Below are 13,617 nucleotides of genomic sequence, written 5' to 3' on the forward strand. Positions count from 1 at the left end.
GTCTGTGTCAACTAATTACAAGTCCTAATTCAACACAGGACTTTTGGTCCCATGGAGTTGGGACTTATGTCTCACAAAATGTGTAATAAACTACTTATAAGTAAATAAATAAATAATAATTATTTAAAAAAACAATTTTGAAAAATAAATAAATGAAAAAATAAAACAAAATAAAATACATAAATACAATTTTATACACATAACTACAGTATTATTATGATTTTTTATTCACCCCGGACGCGAGAAACAGTAGTGTAGTCGGGCCGGAGCGCACCGGAGTGGCGCTCCGGCACTTTTTATCTGAGCAGAGTGGCGCTCCGGCTCTGGTCAGGAACAAATATTACGTTTCAAAAATATATCTACTTAAGTATCTTCAAATAATTAGAAATAACAACAAACGTATTTATTGCCAATAATTGGCAAAAGTCTAAACATGAGTACCCCCTTCCTCCTCCCACTTCACCAAAGGGGCGGCGGTGCGCTCCAGTACTTTTTTATTTAGGACTACACCACTGGCGGGAAAGGATAAAACGATAGATAGGTATAAAAATAGGTTAGGTTAGGTTACTATAAATAGGTTTTATAGTAACCTAACCTTCTCGCTCTCGTGGTGTAGTGGAAAGGGAACGATATTGATAAACCTAACCCTACCTACTCGTATGTACGTAGGTATGTATCTATTTTGTGCAGAAACAATAAAATAAATGAAGAACATCATCGTATTGAGAGACAGGTGTATCAATATACACCATTGTAGTAGAATCGTTGTATCGATATGTTTGCATATTACCAATCACATAAATCTTGTCAGGGGCGTCGTGACTGCGTGACAGGTCTCAGCCCAGCCGCGCCGCCATCTTGTCAACATGATTCATGGCTTCCGTAGAGCGCGTGCGCACCAAACCTTAGTACGTTGTGTATAATGTGTAAGGCCGCTCCGTCTACTGTCCGCTGTCTCCTGACTCCTGCCTGCCCTCCTGTCCGCTGTTTCCGGTGATAGGGAGAGGTGAGGAGCCTACCATTGTGTCATTGTTACTTTACCAGAAGATTTGGTCAATCACATATCACACCTATCGCCGATCAAGGGAGAACTCGGTATGAACGTTAAACTGGTGATTATGCTAATGTCGGATGCTTAAACCTTCTTGACGTGTCGTTGTAAGATGATGCTGTTCAAAATAAAATAAGAATCAACACGAGTGAGAAGAAAATTAACAATTCTAAGTCATACTCTTCTTGTTTCATCTAATTATAGGAAGAGTTTATATTTATTTTATTTTATTAGGTAATTCAACAAAGATACATACTAGAAACATACAATTTGAAAGCATTCGTCGAAACAATTTTACATGCATATATATCTTCAATTATAGAATTACACAAAGTAGATTCATATATTAAGTTATAATACATATTTAAAAGAAAAAAAATTATACAGGATGCAATGCAATGGCGGTCTTTCAATAATTGTGATGTAATAACAAAAACATGAAACATAAATTTATTTGCGAAAAGTCATAATAACGTGCGGTGTTTGCTTTCCAAATGATTATTAGTTTTTTTTTCATTCGGATTTATTTTACTGTTTATTTTATGTTTGAGAATATGTCTTAACTTACGATGGTGCTACTTTTGAAAACTTGCAATTGGCTTGTTTATTTAGTTTTTTATTTATATCATAAATGAAGCTGTTGGTTATCCGAATAAATAAAGTCGATAAAAAAAAGTGAAAACTTCCAAGAATAATATATGGGTACTACTTACCAAGAAACGTCTGAAATTTATGAATATTTATGTTTTACATTATTTGAAACCTTATTATTATTAATTTTTTAAAAATAATTTATATTTTTATTAAGAACATTTAATAATAAATGAATATAAAGATGGGCTAGAAGACAAACGTTATTATTACAGAATTGAACATTTTTCAGGAGAACAGTTTGACAAGTTGTTTTTTGCCTTTATTTTCATGTCACTTATTATAAATATGGTACTACGATTAGCATATTACAACAGAGATGAAGAACATTTAAGAGAAGGTAATATAGAAGTCTAGGCATCCACAGGGCTTATGACATGTCAATAGCTGGTTTAAGTGCTAACTTTACACACTGTGCAACATTCACCATTCTGCCCATATTTGAACATCTATATTCCTTCAATTCTTTCATCCGTTGATGTTTGTGAAGTAAAAGAGCTGAAACCATTATTTATGCGGGTGAGATTCATCTAATTGAATTATTTCACCTACATACTAGGCAACGCCTGAAAATCTTATTTATTCAATTTCTATTCTTCTTCATGGACCAGGTGGACTCTCTTAAATGTTCTTCATCTCTGTTGTAATATGTTAATATGAACAGCTCCCCAGGGAGTTGAATTCAGTCCTTGTCAACAAAAATTTGGACAAACTCAAAATTTTGTTGATGGTACTACGATTTAGGGAGAGATGAAAATTGAGTATTCTAGTGAGTCCAAATGATGCAAAATACTCATTTTGATATATTTAAAGTAAAAATGTCCAAACCAACTAAACACCGTTTTGAGTATGTATAAATATTTGCAGATATGCTGGATTTCCTCCCTAGGGAGTTAATTAGATATAAATTTGTTTCAACAGGGGGGAACACATTTTTGAGAAGGGAACATGGAAGTCTAGACATTTTCAGTGCTTATGATCTGTCATTGGTTTGTTTAAGTGGCTACTTTACCCACTCTGTAACATTCACATTTTTTTCTAGACCATCGATAATATGAACCCAGTTACCCAGTGTCCCACAAAATACACCGCATCTTCGGTGGACCCTTAGGAACAAGAGGACCCGAGAGTATTTGCCCCCGAAGTAATAGCCCGATACTTTAAAGACTTGGAGGAGGAGATTTAGCAATACAATCAGAGCCCGGCTCTTCATGCCCCAGGCTTGAAGGTCGAAAATTAATCTACGGAATCCGTCACAGGTAACTGTGACTTCAGGAAAACTGAGGTAAATAATAGCTATAGAAAAATATATTTAAAAAATTAGTAAAATACAGGGAGTTCAGAATTTTGACGATATATATTAATGTTTCAGAAGTTTCTTGAAAATGGCTAGAGAAAGGGCATTTTTTATATCAAGAAGTAGCTCATTAAAGTATTTTAACAGTTTATAAAGCTCTAAAAATGATATATAACTGCATTCTCAACTTGTTTTCAGATAGTTTTATCAATATACAGACGCGACGTAATAAACTGTTTTTGTTGAAAAAAACAACTATGCAAGTATACTGACTTATAGGTAGATATGTGTTGTAGTCTTGTTTAATTCCAAACAGCTTACTAATAGCACCAAAATGCTAATAATACGTTTGGTAAAGAGCGTGTAATAGATGAAAATAATCACAGACTTTGTATGGACGACCATGAATTATTGAATGTAATTTAATTTGTTATTGAATATTTCCAAATAAGGGGCTCTTCAGGAGCTTTGATTGAAGATTTGGCCGCTTGAAGACGTTTCTAATATGGATATTCAATTGTATACCTCGAGGCAGTTTGAGAGAAATAGTGATCTCCTCAAACCGTCTTACTAGCCTTGTTAGGTCATTGTTATGCAAGGAAATCTATAAGATGTTTAGCGTTGTCCCTAATCGTTTTTTGAAAACATTTAAACTAGTCGAATTTGTCGGTCAAAGTTCATTGTAATTTATGCAATAATTTTTTTAATGAATTATCCATTTAGTTTGATAGACTAACAGGTTTCATTGCTCTCGCGACATCGTCGACATCGTCGTATTGGTGCTAGCAAAGTTGCGTCTGATTTTTTTTCCAAATGAAGAAAACAAGAGAACACAAAAACAAAAATATTACAACAGATAAGTCAATAATTCAAAGCATTTTCACCGTACACTGCGCAAATATCGCGATCAACGTTGGCAGCTGTATTCCTCGATTGAACGCAAACACAATGAGGTGTCAAAAATGCTCACTTTCATCTAGTTGACATTCCATTCTGAACGCTTGTAATCAGATAAAAAAATGAATTCAACGCAAAAATAAACAAAATATCTTGTAGACCAGAATTTTATTATTTTTATGATGTATAACTTTTATCCTTTTTTAAACATTTGGTGCTTATTTTTATATTTGGAAAAAAACGGACACAACTTATGTTAAACCTGATACCTTTAGAGCATTTTACATGAAAATAGAGTATCCTCTGATTGGGTTAGACTCCATTTAAAATAGCTAACATAATTATAAAAATTGAATTTTTCAATAAAAAATTAAAAGCGCCATCTATGAATAATTAGTTTCATATTTTCGTTTAGAAATAAAATTTAAAAAGTCCAATTAGAGGCTTCATCTTAATATCGGTAACATAAACAATCGTCACATAAATATAATACATAATGTAAAATAACTAATCGTACACTACTTGTAAAAGTATTTGATATTATTTAGAAATATAAAAAAACTGAAATCTATAATATAAAAATAATATTTATATGTGTAGCAATTATATATTTTTATTTATTTGGAAAAACAACATGAAAATTATAAACAATTCATATTATAATATAATTTGTGAGTCTAATTAAAGTTTTTCACGACTATATAATTTTGTAGACATACCTATCAATGACCAGATCAAAAATATGTGTGAGTATATAAAAATATAAAATATATTTAAAAAAATATATACCTACATACTTACATTTTTATATATTCATAAAAAAATATAAGTAAATTTATGCGTATAAAGTCAAACAGTTTTTTCGTGGATAATCATGCATTTATTAGTAGAACGTATTTTTCCTTAATAAATCTCTAGCTACACTATTTATGTATGGGTACGATAATTTAAAAAAAAGTAATAATATTTCGATAACAATAATTAAATACGTGGATTAAATGTAGATGGTGTCGGTAGTCATTAGTAATAATCACAAGTATTTAAAGCTTTAAGGTCTATTTTTTCTGTTAAATCGAAAAGGTTTGAAACTTCTTTTTGCTCGGTGGACAAAGGACTGCAAAGCGACATGAAATATTAATATATTTAAAGGTGTTCTTTTACATCAGCGATTCATAAGATGAAGTTTTTTTGGAGTGGCCTTTGCAGCAAAAGATCGATCAGCTTGTCATCATATTAAAAGTGATCAGGATTTTCTGGATTTGTTATAGGTATATAAATCTTTTCAGAAATCCTAAATAAATAAATGTATTTTTTTTTATTTATATCACTACAGAGATGAGGTAGAATTTTTTCAAATTCAAGGTTCAGGATTATGGATATTCAAGCGTTTACAGGGCTTATGCCCTGTCATTGGCTGGGTTAAGGGGCCACTTTATGTAGGTACTACAACATTCCCCATTACGCTTATTTAGCGAATATCCACACCAGGTAACATTTTTGGTTTTTGTATTTATGCTACGAATCAAGAACCCATCCACAAGCGAGTTGGAAGCGCCATCTATGCATTGATATTGAAGTTAAGTATTTAATTAGCTGATTACTTTATTTTATGTAGTTAAGACTCATCAGCCGAGTTAAATTAAGTACTAGTAAACGCCTGCAGATGACTCTGCAATTTATTTTTACTTATATTTTTACCCGATTTTTTATAACATTTTTTGGTTCGTGTACCTGCACACAAATCTGAATTTTCTCCCAAGACGGGAGTAGGTATATATTTTTGTATTTATACCCCTACAGAGATGAGGTAGAGAATTTGAAAAAATTCTACCTCATCTCTGTAGGGATATAAATAAAAAAAATATATACCTACTCCCGTCTTGAGAGAAAATCCAGATTTGTGTGCAGGTACACGAACCAAAAAATGTTATAAATAAATGTATATTATTTGTGCCATATAACGTTGAAAATACCTTTGAATTTACCCGTTGGATTTTTATACTTCTAATTATGTGACTATGAATTACGTATTGTATAGAAAACAAGTTTTCATTCATACTTTTTGGGTTTAAAAACGAGTACATACAAAACGGCGTCACGCCACTTTGACGTCACACGTCATGCCCGCTGAGCGCGCTTCTAAAAAACATTGCGTACTAGTATGGCGCGGTAACTTAATACGTGCAGTTTTTTTCAAGGGCGCAAGATATCTTGTAATCAGGTCATTCAAAATATGCGTATTTTACCAGGGGTAAAATTATAACTTTTTTTTTGATTTTTATTTTTGGCAAGTGACAACACTTTGCTGTATAAAGGGCCACACTATAATTAAACGTCTAAAAATGCGAGCACGTAAAGCCAAACATGATGATTTTAATTAAGAACATTACTGTGACCTTAAGCATTAATCAAATCACTGAACTAGGTTGAATTGACCAAACCGTATTACTTTTTTTCCGATTTTTAACAGTATTATAATTGACGTTATTTTGACGTTTATTCACCAGTGTGGCCATATATGAAGCAAAGTACAATCGAAAGCAAAAAAATCCCCAAATTTATTTTTTCTCTACCCCTGCGAGATGAGTCATAATAGCCATAATGAGTCATAATAGCCCTGGGTACGTATTCTGATTAGAAGTTAAAGTTTATCTTCAATTTTATCTACAAAGTAAAATAAAGTTTTCTCGATGAAAATAGAATATGTTTTTTTTTTTTCTAAACGTGTTCCATGACCTTTTACCGACTCTGAAATTCTGAAATTTTATACAAATATACACACTTTCGTACATAAATATTGATATTAGTTTATTCCGTCTCAGTATATATCAATGATGATAGCCATTCATAATCGCGCCCTGGTAATGTATAATATACAGGGTGACTGGAACTGAACCCGCCATTGCTAATTCGCACATTGAGGACATTTGCTTATTATTGGATATGACTTTCTCTAACTAAAGTTTAATAGTTTGGAACATATGTCAATTTTTATACTTTATTGAGATTTTTACAAAATTTGACCTTCAAGCATTTAGATCTATAAGTTTTTTCATTATTTTTTTTTTTTTTTAAATGAATTGATAGTAGTCATAAACATTGATGGTTAAAATACGTTGGAACTTCCCTCAAACTAGGGTTAAAAAAGTAGACATTAGGCTTTAAAAAACTGCTAAAAAAAAAACTCTACCATCAAATTAAACCTGAAATTTAAAAAAAACTAGTGTTTCAAAAATTTATTATATTTTAAGTTAGTTCTATAGTTCGTTACTGTTTTTTAAAAAGCGTAATATCTTTTTTTTAACCCTAGTTTGAGGGAAGTTCCGATGTATTTTAATCACAAATGTTTATGACTGTCAACAAATAATTTTAAAAATACTGAAATAATGAAAAAATATTATGTTTTGAATGCTTGAAGGTCGAATTTTGGAAAATCGCAATAAAGTATAAAAATTGACACATCTCCCAAACTATAAAACTTTAGTGAAGGAAAGTAAGGTGCAATAATTAGCAAATGACCTTCTCTGTTTGTGATTTTTTGCGGGTTCAGTTCCAGTCACCTTATATACTATAAAATTAAAATAATAAAGAAAAAGAAAGAAGCAAAAAATTATTCGACGTAAAATGAAAATAATAAAAAAACGTGAATATTCCCTAATGTCTAGTTTAAGAAACGCTCGTATGTTAATAATGATTGAATTTTCATAGCTTTTTATGTCCCGTTATAAACATGGTTTACTATATTGTAACCAATAATCATCGTTATCAACGTTTTCTTATATGGCTTGAAATTTATTCAAATCAAATTGATATGGAATCCACTATTCATCAACTGATTCGTCAATCTTTATACCATAATGCGTGCAACGCTGATACTGATTGCCCCTACATTATTCTGTTAAGGAAAGTTGACTTTGTTATTGCATCATTTTATTAAATTTCAGTGATTTGTTTCTAAAAGCTTTTAATGTTCGTAGATTTATGGAATCGCAGAGATAAAAGAAAATTGTTATAATTAAAATAATGGTATGGAATAAACAAGTGAAATAATTTGGAAAGTTTTGCCATATAATTATGATCGATTACGTTACATATACAGATACTGCTATTGATAAATAGTTTGTTGTCGATTACGAGTAAATGTCGGATTTTGCCCTTTAAATTTTAATTATAAACTTTTTTTAGAATTATGCTGGTAGGAGTATCAATGCTGGATTGAAACTGCATTGCAACTGGGAGTGTATTCTTGTGATGTGATGTGTTTTGGGGGCCTTTCTACCATCTGGTCGAATGGATTTGAAAATATTGTTAAATAATATTCGTATTTGTGATTTTTATGCTCTCTTTATTCCAATCTAGTCACTGGGACACTTTGGGACAAGGGTTATTATGATCATTGGTTTTGGGATGAACCAGCGATTACGGGGACTTGTAAAATACTAAAGAACATAAGTGAAGCATTTCTGTCAATGACGGGCATTAGAATTATCAAATAGTAAATAACCTTTTTAAAGTATTGGTAAATATTAAATAAATGTCTATAACCTACTTCTACTGTCTATGAAAACTATTAGAAATGAGAAAGTGTTCAAAAATGCAAAAAAATAATGAATAGTGCTTTTTACCTTTTTCTTTACTGAACATGGTCCTAGGAAACTACACAGAAATAAGACTATTAACTATTCTAACTTAAACGAAAGACATAACTTCTACAATATGACAAATAATATAATCAGTAGATCCACAACACAAAAACAAATTTAAACTAATCCCACTTTCGGACAATAGGATTTTGAGTATTATGCAAATACAATCTATAACCTACTTCCACTGTCTATTAAAACAATTAAAAATGAGAAAATGTTCGAAAAGGCTATAAAAAAATGTATAGTGGAGTTGGGTAGAAGAAAATAGATAATCTCATTTGCCAGAACCAACATTGAATCAACTGCTACACAAATGAATAGTTTATGTTGTGTTTTTGTTCTTTTATTGTGCGTTTTTAAATATAAATAACACAGGTGTACATAAATACATAAATTAAATACAAACTTAAATACGTAGAGCTTAAAACTGTCTGAACATTTTGTTAATTATCTCTATATATTAAGTTTTATTTGTTTATTCTCACATGTAAAAATATTTGAAAAAAGTATATTGTTAAGTGTCCTCGGCACGGGTTACCCCAGTGAGGTCACATGATTTTCATTATTAATCTTTGTTTATAATGAAAAAAAAAAAAAATAGCATAAAACCAAGATGCCATGCATTTAAGTAAGCAACCCTTACATGAACTGATTAGGTTATGAAAATATTTTATGTAACCCGTAGACATAAAAAAGTCGGCAAGTGGTTAAACACAATTTTATAATATTTAGTAAAATGTTTGACTATAAAGTAAATGCTTTAAATATTAAAAATATTTATAGTTTCATTCAGAAATGTGCTGCTTATACGAATGAACAAAAATCCATAGCTTTTCTTAAATTAACCTTAATAAGTCAAACATTTGCTGTTGGATGAATACAGTTATTTGTGTGAAATAGAACCAGAACCCTGGAGGAGTGTTTTCGACTCGATAGCTACTCTTAGTTAAAATCCTAAAGAGGAAATAGAGTGGAGATAATCCCACCTCAAAAAGCTATTCAAATGAGCTTTCGGTAATCTTTCGGTTCTTTTATTCATATTTTTTTCATTATAACTTATATTTAATAACAAAAATAATGTAACCGGCTACCCGTGCCGAGGACACTTAATAGTATACTTTTTGTAAAAATATTTTTACATTTGAGAATAAACAAAAAAGACTAACTTAATAAACAGAGATAATTTAAAAAAATGTTCAGACACTTTTCAACTCTAGATATTTTTGTTAATAATTAATTTATGTACATCTATATTATTTGTATTACAAAACGCACGAAGAAAAAACAAAATCATAACATAAGGTATACACTTGTGGAGCAGTTGATTCAATATTGGTTTGGGCGAATGGGACAATCCATTTTACTTCTACCTAGCTCCACTTTCCACTTTTTTATAGTCTTTTTGAACATTTTCTGGTTACTAACTGTTTTAATAGATAGTGGAAGTGGGTTATAGATTTTAATTTAATAATACTCAAAATCCCTTTGTCCGAAAGTGGTATTAGTTTGTAATTGTATAAGTTGTCTTTGTGTTGAGGATCTAGTGATTATATTATTTGTATGTGATGTATTGTAGAGATTATGTCTTTCATTTGAGTAAGAGTAGCTTTTTAACCTGTGAGTATTGTTTTAGCGTATAATTGCTTTGGTGTCATACATTGTGATTTGTGGAATATTTCTTCAGTAGATGTCTGTATCGGGACTCTGAGTATTATTTCAATTATTGATTTTTGTGCAACAAATACATTATTTAAACTATATATTTTAAATGGACCATTATCGCCCTCAATCCAAAGAACGCCAAACCTTCGCGGAGTATCACCGCACTGTAATTTATGACGACCATAACTTATAACCAGCACAAAGCTGCACCGTCTCCGACTGCACTAAGCATATTTGCAAAAGCCATGATGAATGGAGCCAATATTGTGTAATTACTATCATACATTACACGAGAAAACGAGTAGAGAGTACAGACCATCTCAAGCTATTTTCCACTTGTACAAAAACCACACCTCGTAACTTACGAATGTGAAAAATTTAAGAAATGCTAGTTTTATTGCTTAAAATTGCTCTTAATGTAACTTATAATTACGTGAGTAATTAGGTAAGTGAATTTTTATTTCTAAATAGATTACCTAGACTCGTCAATTCTTCACGAAACTATGCCTGATTTATATTTTTAATATATTAAATATTATTTCAGAAAATCAATCTTTTGTAAAACAAATAATTAACTAAATGCAAAGCAGCACCGCAAACAACCCTTAGATTTGCGGCAGCAAAAATATAGTTTGAATTTCATGAATAAATTCATTCTGCATGTTTTTTTTTTACATTTTTTTATTTGATTAATCAATATATTTTTATAAATGGTACATGTTTTTTTTATTCTAATACAAATCTAGTTTTATACATCTAGTAAATGTTATAACTGTAACGCTCAAAGACTAGCTATTGTGCTTGAAGAGTGACGTACACTGTTATAGTTATTTATTTATTAAAATGTATATAATTTTGAATATACGAGTAAGTATATTCAAAACAAATTTATAAAGTACCTAAAATACAAAACCGGTATTTCTTATGTATCAACTCTCACTGCCTCCATTTTCCATGGAATCACTTATCTACAATACCGCAGAGTGTGTGCGGACCAACTACTGCTTTACAAAATTATGACAGGAATAGTTGACTTTACAGAACTACTTAGTTAAATAACAATACATGCGCCAGCCAGGATTTATAGACGGTATCACCCGTTCCATGTACCAATAAGTAAAACATCGTATGTTAAAAATGCTTTTTTTCGTAGGACTTTTTCAGTGTACAGTACAAAATATAAAGATATAGATTACACAAAAGTAACTCTGTCAGATTTAAAATTTACACTAAAAATGCATTATGTAACTTAGTAGACATTATAATAATAAATATGTACATCTCCCTTCCCCTCCTTATCCTCTCTTCAAGCATTCTTGTCCTGACCCCGCCCAATTTACAATAACTTAAAGTTTTTAAAAAAATATTTAAAAAATCTTTGATTATTGTAAAATATTTACGAGTACATGAAAATAACATTTTTATATGTATAAAATTACAGGTATTTATTTAATATGTAATATATTTTCTTTACTAACTTTGTATACTTTGTGGAAATCTGTTATTAGTTCTGAGTTTATTCACTATATCTGTTTGTTTACTTTAAATATGTATGTAGAACTGTCGATTTCCCAAATAAAATAAAATAAAGTATAAAGTAGATATAAAAAAAATTTAATACATTAATACTAATTAAAATATAATGCAGCTTTTACACGGGTTAAAAATTTTTCTTTAAATTTACTTTGAATTGATTTATTGATATATTAGTTTTAATGGTTTTTAGTTCATTAGGGAGGTTATTGTAATTTTTTTTCCCTTTGATGCCGAAGCTATTTTGACCATGACTTGTGTGAAATATAGGGGTTTTAATATTATTTTGGTATCTGAGTGACTTATTCATCGTAAATATTTTTTTTAAAAACTTTATCTATAAAATTGTTCTGTATAGGAATGCAATCTTTAAAATAATTTTGGGCCTTATAATATAACTCAATTGATAATTTTATTTATCTTTTTAAATAAAATTCATATCATGATTCATGATGAATACAACATTAAATTTGTTCAATTAAAATTCAGTCATTTAATGCCTACAGCTCATCATCATCATTCCACTTCCACACCCTATAGTGCATAAGGCACTGCATTCGCAGCGTATCTTGATCATTTTTTGCTATATGAAGGTAAGATGATTAGTCTTACGCTTCAGGTGCCTGTCCAGGGACTATGTAATATTTTAGTGTGTAAAACCATTTTAATATAAATAATTTACGTCAAACAATTCGGTAATCGAACCTGAGACCACGTGTATGGTAGGCAAACTCGCTGGCTACTACATCACAAGTTATTGATTTATATCAACCGTCTGATACGTTATGAAAAAAGTTCCTATTTGACGAAGTATGTAACTTAGCTGAATACGGAATGTCTTATTTTAAGGAATGCAAAAACAATGAATTTATGATTTTAAGATACACGTCAACATTTTTTTTATTTAAAAAAATAAATAAACAATGCTTTGCAAATGGACTCGCCAAAAAAGAGTCTGGCTCTTGTGTTTGGCAAGTTTACAAAATAACATAAAAAAGAAACAAAAAATGCAAAACAAAATAATAAAAAATTAAACAATTTTAAAAATTGAGAAAATAAAACAGTAATTTTTTTTTAATATAAACAAAAATTTTATAAATGTATAAACATAGACACATATTTAACGTACATCTTTATTTTCAAAATATAGTTAATGTTAATTATGTCAAGAAGCTTTTCTTTAATTTATCCTTAAATTTTCCGTAATTTATTTCTTGACGTAGATTTTGTGGTAAATTATTGAAAAGCTTCCGTCCTATGTAAGTATAATATGTTCTTCTTCTTCTTGTTTAGCCTTATTCTCTCCACTGCTGGACAAAGGCCTCTTCCAAACCTCTTCATTCCTTTCTATCACCCGCTTTCATCACCGCGAGCATGACACACCAGGTTTTAGTTTATAAAAGGACTTGTCATAAATATATACGTTTGGTATTAAAATGCTTGTTGTTACTAATAAAATTCCTTTATCATAATAACTAAAAAACGCTGCGTACGAGTTACTGCTTCTTTGTGCTATATGTATGGCAGTTGCAACATCGTTATAGTGAGCTAATTGGTGCGATGCTAATTACAAATGCATCAAGCGATGTTTATATGGCTCATTTCCTTCTATCTCTGGACCTGAGTAGTGAAGTTGGCGCTCAACTACAAGTGGATAGTGAGAAAAGGGTATATTTGTAGAAGTAAATTACTTTACATGGTTGTAATAAATCTACGTCAAAATAACAACAAAAAAAGAACTTATACAATATAGATAGCAGCTAGTACTTGTAAGGAGAATAGGAAAATGTCGAGTAATTTCATGAGAAAATATTTTTTTAACTGGGAACCGCGAGAAAATAATAATTATTAATATTTTTATTTGAAACTTCAATTACAAA

General features: G+C 30.3%; 1 long non-coding RNA gene across 1 annotated transcript; it reads left to right on the plus strand.

The window, feature by feature from the left end:
* Positions 1-924: 924 nt before the first annotated feature.
* On the plus strand, positions 925-13,161 carry LOC148279074 (uncharacterized). The gene is made up of 3 exons (XR_015822993.1): positions 925-1,095; positions 2,745-2,987; positions 13,031-13,161. It is a non-coding gene; the product is annotated as an uncharacterized LOC148279074 (long non-coding RNA).
* Positions 13,162-13,617: the final 456 nt, after the last annotated feature.

Source organism: Micrasema longulum, unplaced genomic scaffold (assembly GCF_059751315.1).
Source record: "Micrasema longulum isolate JH-2025_06_02 unplaced genomic scaffold, ASM5975131v1 h1tg000772l, whole genome shotgun sequence".
Taxonomy (NCBI): Eukaryota; Metazoa; Arthropoda; class Insecta; order Trichoptera; family Brachycentridae; genus Micrasema; species Micrasema longulum.